The sequence below is a fragment of the Camelina sativa genome, chromosome 12 (genome assembly GCF_030686135.1).
Source record: "Camelina sativa cultivar CO46 ecotype springtype chromosome 12, ASM3068613v1".
NCBI classification, from domain to species: domain Eukaryota; kingdom Viridiplantae; phylum Streptophyta; class Magnoliopsida; order Brassicales; family Brassicaceae; genus Camelina; species Camelina sativa.
Genome location: NC_141891.1, coordinates 37,218,996 through 37,227,857, shown reverse-complemented (window position 1 = coordinate 37,227,857; position 8,862 = coordinate 37,218,996). Strand labels below are relative to the sequence as shown.

Below are 8,862 nucleotides of genomic sequence, written 5' to 3'. Positions count from 1 at the left end.
CTAGAGCCTCAAACCTGCAGTCTCGTTAGCATCGAGAATTCTTGCTGTCTTGCTATTATTTTTGCAAACCAAAAATATTACAGTCGAAACTAAAACAAAATCGAAGATAGTTTAACAATTACCAGAAGTGTATTCGAAGGGCAAAACAAAAACAAAAACACAAACTAAACTGAAAATGATACTCTAGTTATTACATGTCTTTCGATTATGTCCTACTTGATTGCAATTACCACAAGTGTATTGTTTTCTTGGTTTTTTCCTTTTCATAGCAATCTCCAAAGCAGACTTAATTCTTGAATTCTTTGGCCTTCCAGGTTTGTTATTAGGTATCGGTGGTTAAACAACCTTGCTCACAACTTGTTCAGGAACTGGTGTACCAAATCTCGTGGCATGATGGCAGCTGCATAGGAATCACACAAGTAGCTTCTACGGAAATAAGGATGACACATCCTTATTCGAGATATGTTCCTCTTTTCACAAGCCGCAATCGCATGTGCACAAGGCAACTTCTCCAAGTCAAACCTGCGACATGTACACCTTCTATATTTCAAATTTACAACGTGGAGAGATGATCCACTTGTAACTTGTACTTGATTAGCATCTATCTCTTGCACAGTAAGTAGCTTAGCATACTCTACACGACTCTGTAAAACAACATAAAATCATTATTAGTTTAACAACAAGTTATGATTAGAGAATATATACGACAATAAGAAGAGAATATATACCTGTAGAACTTTCTCAACACCACGAGTTAGAGATGTAGTCATTTTTAATGCATCATTCCTTCGATCTGAAAACCATCTAGTCATCATGGACCTAATTGTTTCTAACAGTTCCACAATAGGATAACTTCTAGCGTGTGACATCACCTTATTCATTGATTCTGCAATGTTACTAGTAAGCAAGTTGTACCTATCACTAGGGAAATGTGCACGTGTCCAGAGTCGCACATCTGCTTGGACAAGGTAATGATGAAGTGCAGGGTTCAAAGCTTCAATCTGATCAAAAATGGTTTGAAAATCGACTACTCTGTAAGCATTCGACGCCTTCTTAACCAAACCAAATGCTTCCCGACCTTTAAATCGAACCAATATATTTTTGTACAAATGGTATGTACATATTCCCCTACTAGACTTCGGATAAACCTCCTTAATTGCTTTTCCAATAGATTTGTGCCTATCAGAAATTATGGCTAGACCTTCGTCATCTGGTATCACACACCGGAGTTGTTTGAAAAACCAGTCCCATGATTCATCATTTTCTGTATCTGATGTAAGAACGGGAGCTGAATTACCGGCTGTAGCAGTAGCTGAAGTACTACATGACAGACTTCTTGATGTACAACCTGAAGAACTTCCCGATAAACTGCCTGAAGTACTTTTTGGAGAGAACCAGCTTGTACCAGTTGAGGAGAACTATGATATCCTTCCTATATGTGCAAGAATCAGAAACAAACATACTTTGGAGCTGACCACTGGAACTAGAAGTGATGCGGACCTTCAATGGGCTGAAAGATCATATCTTTGGAATGGGACCGTTGCACTCTTTTTCCCTTATCTAGGGTTTGTCCCAATGGGTTTACCTAGAAAGGTTTTTAATGAGGCAACATCCTTCCACATACCTTCCTACATATATTCTATGGAAGATGATCAAAGAAAGCCACCCTTGTTTCGAGCTAGTTCAAGACATGGTTCAGAGAGCCTTTCTGCAAGTCAATCATCACTCAAAATGGATCTTTCCATAAATGGCTCAAACCAACGCATCCCTTGGCGTCCTGGAGAGCTTCTATATCATTTGGAGACTTCACCACACATCTTAGGATGCACCCCACCTCACTTGACAAAGCCAAAGTGCAACTTTCCTTATTTGGATCTGTTTGTCTTTATGACACAGCGGCCTTTTCCTTATTCAGTGTTGCGCCTTTGTGAGACTTTCAAGACCATCCAGAAGCTTCCTAGAATGTATCTAGACGTCCCAAGAAGCCACAACTTCGGCCCCAAGTTATCAAGACTCAAGGTGCATCACAACTTTCCAGATTTGGCCGATATTCTCATTCAATTTTCAACGACCATAATTATCATTAATTGTGGAGATTTCTTTCTTTATTTCAGCATATAGATGTTGTAATTGAGCCTCTATATAAGCTCTATCACGTTTTACCTTTGAAGACACGTTTTTGCATAATAAGAAATTTCAGTTTGCTTCAACACTTTGTGTCTTGAATCAAATCCTTGTTCCTGCGAGTTCTAGGTAGTTTGTGGAATCAAACAACTTAGGTTTCGTGTAGAGTCTCTGATCCTCGCGAGGAATAGCCCTTGGATCATATTCTCTAGCCCTTGGTGTTGTGGAAACAGCATCAACCCGGTTACTCTCCATCATATCGCTTCCGCCCAAGCTTCTAAGTCTTTGAGTCCGTGAGTCTTGTCTTGGTGGATTCCGAGACTGGTATCATTGGTATCAGAGCTTAAACGCTCCTATCTTACCAGGTTATTTCGTTCCTTGTTTTGTTTTTTGTTTTTATTCAGTTTTAAAATTTCATACAAAAAACCATAAAAAGTCTATATTCGTTTGTTATTTTGCTTGAATTTTATAAAATTAAAAAAAAAAAAAAAAAAAACTCGTAAAAATTATTTTCTTTCTGTTTTAGCTTATTTAAAGTCTTAAAAACCCATAAAAATTTTTGTTGTTAATTTTAAAATTTGTTTGCTATTTCTGATTTGAATTCTGTTCCGATCTGTCTCAGTTTTTTGTTGTTTGGCTTAGTTCAAATATCTATTGATCTCTCTTGTTTATCTTTGAATTTTGCAAGGAACTATGGGTGACGAAAATCCTATCACACTAGAGACCATCATGACTACGCTCACTACCATGAACGTCAACATGACAACCATGTCAACACGGCTCACCCAACTGGAGCAAATGAATCAGAATGCACCACTACTCGTCCAAGGAAGGAACCTGCAGCCTGAAGCTCAAGGAGGCAACTATGATCCTCATCAAGAAGAGGAACCATCAGACTTACAACCTCAACAGCAGCATGTGGCCTTTGATCAACCCAATCGAAGAGCTCAAGGAGACCGAAACCGTGTTCGTGAAGATGAGAGAAACCTACCACCTGAAGTGAAGCTCACTGCACCTACCTTTGCGGGAAAAATTGATCCTTCAGCTTACTTGGAATGGGAAAAGAGGATGGAGCACCTCTTTGAGTATTATCACTACACAGAGCCAAAGAAGATAGCCCTAGCTGTTGCAAGTCTCACGGATCATGCACTAGCTTGGTGGGACAGAGAAGTAGCTGAGAAGAGGAGGCTTAGATACCAACAAATCACACGCTGGCGTGACATGAAGTTTGAGCTTCGCAAAAGGTATGTACCACCTCATTATTACCGCGATTTACTAAAACAATTTCGTGCTTTGTTTCAGGGATCTAGGAGTGTAGAAGAGTATTATGAGGAATTTGAACTCATAAGAAGCCGTCTCGAGCTTGAGGAGACCGAGGAGTCTCTCATGTCCCAGTTTGTAGATGGCCTCCAAGATCGTATACAACGCAAAGTGGAGACGCAGCCCTACCACTCCTTACAGGAAGTTCTACATCTCGCCATGCAACGTGAGCAACAAATAAAAAAAAAAAGACAAATCCCCGGACTAAAGCCAAAGACACCTCGTGGAGCCAGCCACAACCCACAATGGTTCAAGCACCACCACCGCAAACTATAGACAAAGGAAAATCCATTGTTGTTGATTCTCGTTTCAAATCAAATGTTCACCGTGCCGAGCAAGGTAAGTCCTCTAACCCTCAAAGATCATATGAAATAATTTGTTATAAATGCCAAGGCAGGGGACATGTGGCGAAAGAGTGCCCCAACAAGCGAGTCATGGTGATCACCACCGACGGTTATGACTCACAAGATGAAGTCGATCCAGTGCAAGCCGATGCAACCACCATCTATGCCGATGAAGGCGAGCTGCTAGTCATACAAAGAGTACTCTCAGCCCAACAAACAACGAATGAGCCTGAACAAAGAGAAAACTTGTTTCATTCTCGTTGCACCATCAAGGATAAGGTATGTCACTTAATTGTGGATAGTGGTTCCTGCACTAATATTGCTAGTGTTACTCTTATTGAGAAGCTAGGACTCAACACCACTAATCACCCGAGGCCGTATAAGCTCAAATGGCTTAATGACAAAGAGGAGATAAAGGTGTCAAAACAAGTCGAAGTGCCATTCTCTATCAGAAAATACCAAGATCAAGTCTTGTGTGATGTTGCACCCATGCAAGCTGGGCATGTTCTACTTGGTAGACCTTGGCAATATGATCGTGATGTCCAACATAACGGGCGTACCAATCACTATTCATTTAGCCTCAACAACAGCAAGTTTACTCTTGCTCCATTAGACCAAAAAGAAGTTCGTGCAATGCAAGCAAAATCAAAGGTATGTGCTAATACACGGTTTAGTTGCTATGTTGATAAGTCCTATTTTCCTCCAATCACGGATATGACGCACTTGTCTTTGCCAAAAGACCCACTTTCAGATTTTGGAGCTAAAAAGGAGCAACTTATAACACCCCATGGTGTATCTATCACGGTGAACCACACGCCTACACTAGAGTTGAATGACGCAAAAGGAGTCTACCACTCAATGCTGCTCCAAGATGAACCACCTGATGCACCAATCCGCCATCAAGCAAAGCAATACCAAGGTAAGACTTTAGAGTCCCAAAACCGCATGAAAGCTAACTTGCTTTCTCTTGATGCAGATAAAATAGTTTCGAGGTCGAAACTCATTCAAGGGGGAGGGGATGATGTAAGAACGGGAGCTGAATTACCGGCTGTAGCAGTAGCTGAAGTACTACATGACAGACTTCTTGATGTACAACCTGAAGAACTTCCCGATAACCTGCCTGAAGTACTTTTTGGAGAGAACCAGCTTGTACCAGTTGAGGAGAACTATGATATCCTTCCGATATGTGCAAGAATCAGAAACAAACATACTTTGGAGCTGACCACTGGAACTAGAAGTGATGCGGACCTTCAACGGGCTGAAAGATCATATCTTTGGAATGGGACCGTTGCACTCTTTTTCCCTTATCTAGGGTTTGTCCCAATGGGTTTACCTAGAAAGGTTTTTAATGAGGCAACATCCTTCCACATACCTTCCTACATATATTCTATGGAAGATGATCAAAGAAAGCCACCCTTGTTTCGAGCTAGTTCAAGACATGGTTCAGAGAGCCTTTCTGCAAGTCAATCATCACTCAAAATGGATCTTTCCATAAATGGCTCAAACCAACGCATCCCTTGGCGTCCTGGAGAGCTTCTATATCATTTGGAGACTTCACCACACATCTTAGGATGCACCCCACCTCACTTGACAAAGCCAAAGTGCAACTTTCCTTATTTGGATCTGTTTGTCTTTATGACACAGCGGCCTTTTCCTTATTCAGTGTTGCGCCTTTGTGAGACTTTCAAGACCATCCAGAAGCTTCCTAGAATGTATCTAGACGTCCCAAGAAGCCACAACTTCGGCCCCAAGTTATCAAGACTCAAGGTGCATCACAACTTTCCAGATTTGGCCGATATTCTCATTCAATTTTCAACGACCATAATTATCATTAATTGTGGAGATTTCTTTCTTTATTTCAGCATATAGATGTTGTAATTGAGCCTCTATATAAGCTCTATCACGTTTTACCTTTGAAGACACGTTTTTGCATAATAAGAAATTTCAGTTTGCTTTAACACTTTGTGTCTTGAATCAAATCCTTGTTCCTGCGAGTTCTAGGTAGTTTGTGGAATCAAACAACTTAGGTTTCGTGTAGAGTCTCTGATCCTCGCGAGGAATAGCCCTTGGATCATATTCTCTAGCCCTTGGTGTTGTGGAATCAGCATCAACCCGGTTACTCTCCATCATATCGCTTCCGCCCAAGCTTCTAAGTCTTTGAGTCCGTGAGTCTTGTCTTGGTGATTCCGAGACTGGTATCAGTATCAACCACGGTCCATGCTATAGGAAAAATCTGAAAATTGCCATCTTGAGCTGTGGCCGTCAGAAGTGTCCCTTTGTATTTTCCTTGTAAAAAAGTACCATCAACAACCAACACTTTCCTCATGAAAGGAAATCCATTCAAGCTTGCACCATAAGCTAGAAACAAGTACTTAAATCTATCAGCATCATCAAGTTCAAGCTGCATATATGTTCCTGGATTTGCCTTCTTTAACATGTACAAGTAAGTATTTAGCTGCATATAACCACTCTCTGGACTACCCCTAACCAATTCACGAGCATGTCGTAATGTCCGATACGCCTTCCAGTATTCCATCTGCAAAACGAATTATTAACGATAACTTTAGCTAAAACTGTGTTAAAAATATTGAATCTTAAACCAAGCAATGTACCTTGATCTGGAAGCGTTTGTTTAACGCTTCTACAACATGCATTGGCAATACCTTCGGCCCAACTCCACCAACGAAATCCTTGTACAACGCTCCTAGAATCTCATGAGTTGCTTGTCGGGTACGTGAAAAACGCTCTGTCACTGAACATGTATGTTGTGAAATAAACACACAGACATGAAACGTTGGATAGTCTTTTCCTGTTGTAGCTCTCACCCTCCACTTACAACCTTTTACCCAGCATTTGACAATTAGCAACCTTGGGTTCGATTTATATTTGTAGTAATCAAACTTCTCTACTACGGTTAGTATTTTCAATCGTGTCTCCAAATGCTTCTTTGTTTCATAACATTGACCAACAGCTAACTTAAGAGAAGACAAGTCTAACTTTGCATAATTATCATCTTCCTTCTGTTCTTCAATGAATATACCTGAACTTGTCTTCTTATTTGGTGAAATAGCAGTAGGTTTTTCTTCTTCTTCTTCTGGTGAAATCCCATACATGCTAAAATTTTCATCATCGGAATCTGTTCCATCAGAATCATCACAGTAATCAAATCTCATTTCTTCATCGTCCACTTCTGAATCTTCATTAGTAATGTCTCCGTCAGCCAATTCAGTATCTACTTCCACCAACAAATTATCATCTCTGGCTCTTTTTCTCGATCCACTCTTAACTTTAGCCGTCACTTCAACACAAAGTCGAAGTGTGTCGCTCTTCAATTGCTTTAGAAAACCATGAAACTGTCGAGAATTGGTGATAAATACTGGTGGTGTATCGCTCGGTAAGTTTTGTAATAACACCTTCGAAATCTTGTAACTCAACCCAATATCATATATTTTCTTATCCAAACCGTAATCTTCATACACCAATTGGATACAATCATCGTAACTCATTTGGTTGTTACACTCTAGAATACGACCCCCTCTCTTATTATCAACAACAAACAACCACTTGACTTCATCAAAGATCCATTTGCCACAGACCACAATCACGTGATCCATGCCAAACCCAAAAAAGAAAAATCGTTTAGAAGATTGAAAAGGAGAGATTTAATTGACTGTGAACCCAAAAGGAAAAAACGATGTTCAATGGAGTATAGAGGCGCCGTCGTGCTATAGATGGAGAAAAAATAGGAAACCGTTTAGGGAAAACCCTAAAAAATTAATGTTTACGTGACATACATGGAAACAAAAATAAAAAGTCTGCCACACCTACAATAAGTCTGTCAATGTTTAGTTCAAAAAAAAATCTGTCAGTATATAAAAATTAAAAACTGTCATAACCAAAAGAAATGACTCGAACAAACAAAAAACCTGTCACAACATTAAACAAATTTGTAAGGTCATTCTAGCAATTTTTATTTTCCTTAAATAAATCTGTCATTAAACGACAGATTATTGGAAAAATAATCAAAAACTGCCATAACATAAAATAAATCTGCCATAACGTGCTACAAAGTGTAGGTCAAACTAGCAATTTCAAATTTTGATTAAAAATCTGCTATCTCTCTGCAGATTATTGGTAAAATTATTAAAATCTGTTGTAACTAAAAATAAATCTGTTATCAATAAACGTCAAACTAGTAATTTTTTTTTCCTCAAAAAATCTGTCAAGTTACAACAGATATTTAGTTTAAGAAAAAAAACTGTAACAACTAAAATAAAAAGTCAGCCACAAATTATAACAAACCGGCTGAAATAATAACAAGTCTATTGTCTCGTTTAAAAAAGTCTGCCGTTTCGAACAAAATCAGCCGTAAAAAAAAACTGTCACAACTGATTTTTAAAAGTCTGTCAACCAAAATAAATCTGCCAAAGTAAATCTGCCATTTAAAAAAAAACATGTGACAATCAAATTAATCTGTCACCACATACCACAGATTTTATAATTTTCCCTCTCCTAATCGCTGGAAAATATTATAAGGGTATTATGGTATTTTTTTTTCCTAATTAACCCAATTGACTTTAATATTTTAAGAGTTAATCTAGCAATTATTCCCTTGTTTTGGGTTAATCTAGTAACTTTCCCTTAATTATAATTCAAAAAATTATTCTCTAGATTTCTTCTTTATAAGTAGTAGATTTTAGATTTAATTTCAATTTATGTTAGTAAATTGTACCTTATATGACTATAACTGAAATCACAGTGATAAGATTCGAATCATAATCCCATGATTATAAATCCTCCAAAATCTTAGTTTGAATACACCTCCCAAAGTGTTAAAATATGTTATTTACAAGTTACGTACAACAATGACAAAATACTCAAATCTTGCAACATAATATTTACAACTTTATACCACAAAATGATGAAATGAACTTTATGTTGACCTTTTTCCTAATCTCTCCAGTCAGATCATCGTACTAGCGATACAAAGACTGGTATTCGTTGTAGAATTCATTTACTAAATCTACAACCACTTGTCTTTTAGATTCATCCTCATCGATATCTCCACTCTTAA

The 8,862-nt window shown here is 38.5% G+C and overlaps 1 pseudogene; it reads right to left on the bottom strand.

Moving 5' to 3' along the window:
• On the bottom strand, positions 1–7,402 carry LOC104715159 (uncharacterized; annotated as a pseudogene).
• Positions 7,403–8,862: the final 1,460 nt, after the last annotated feature.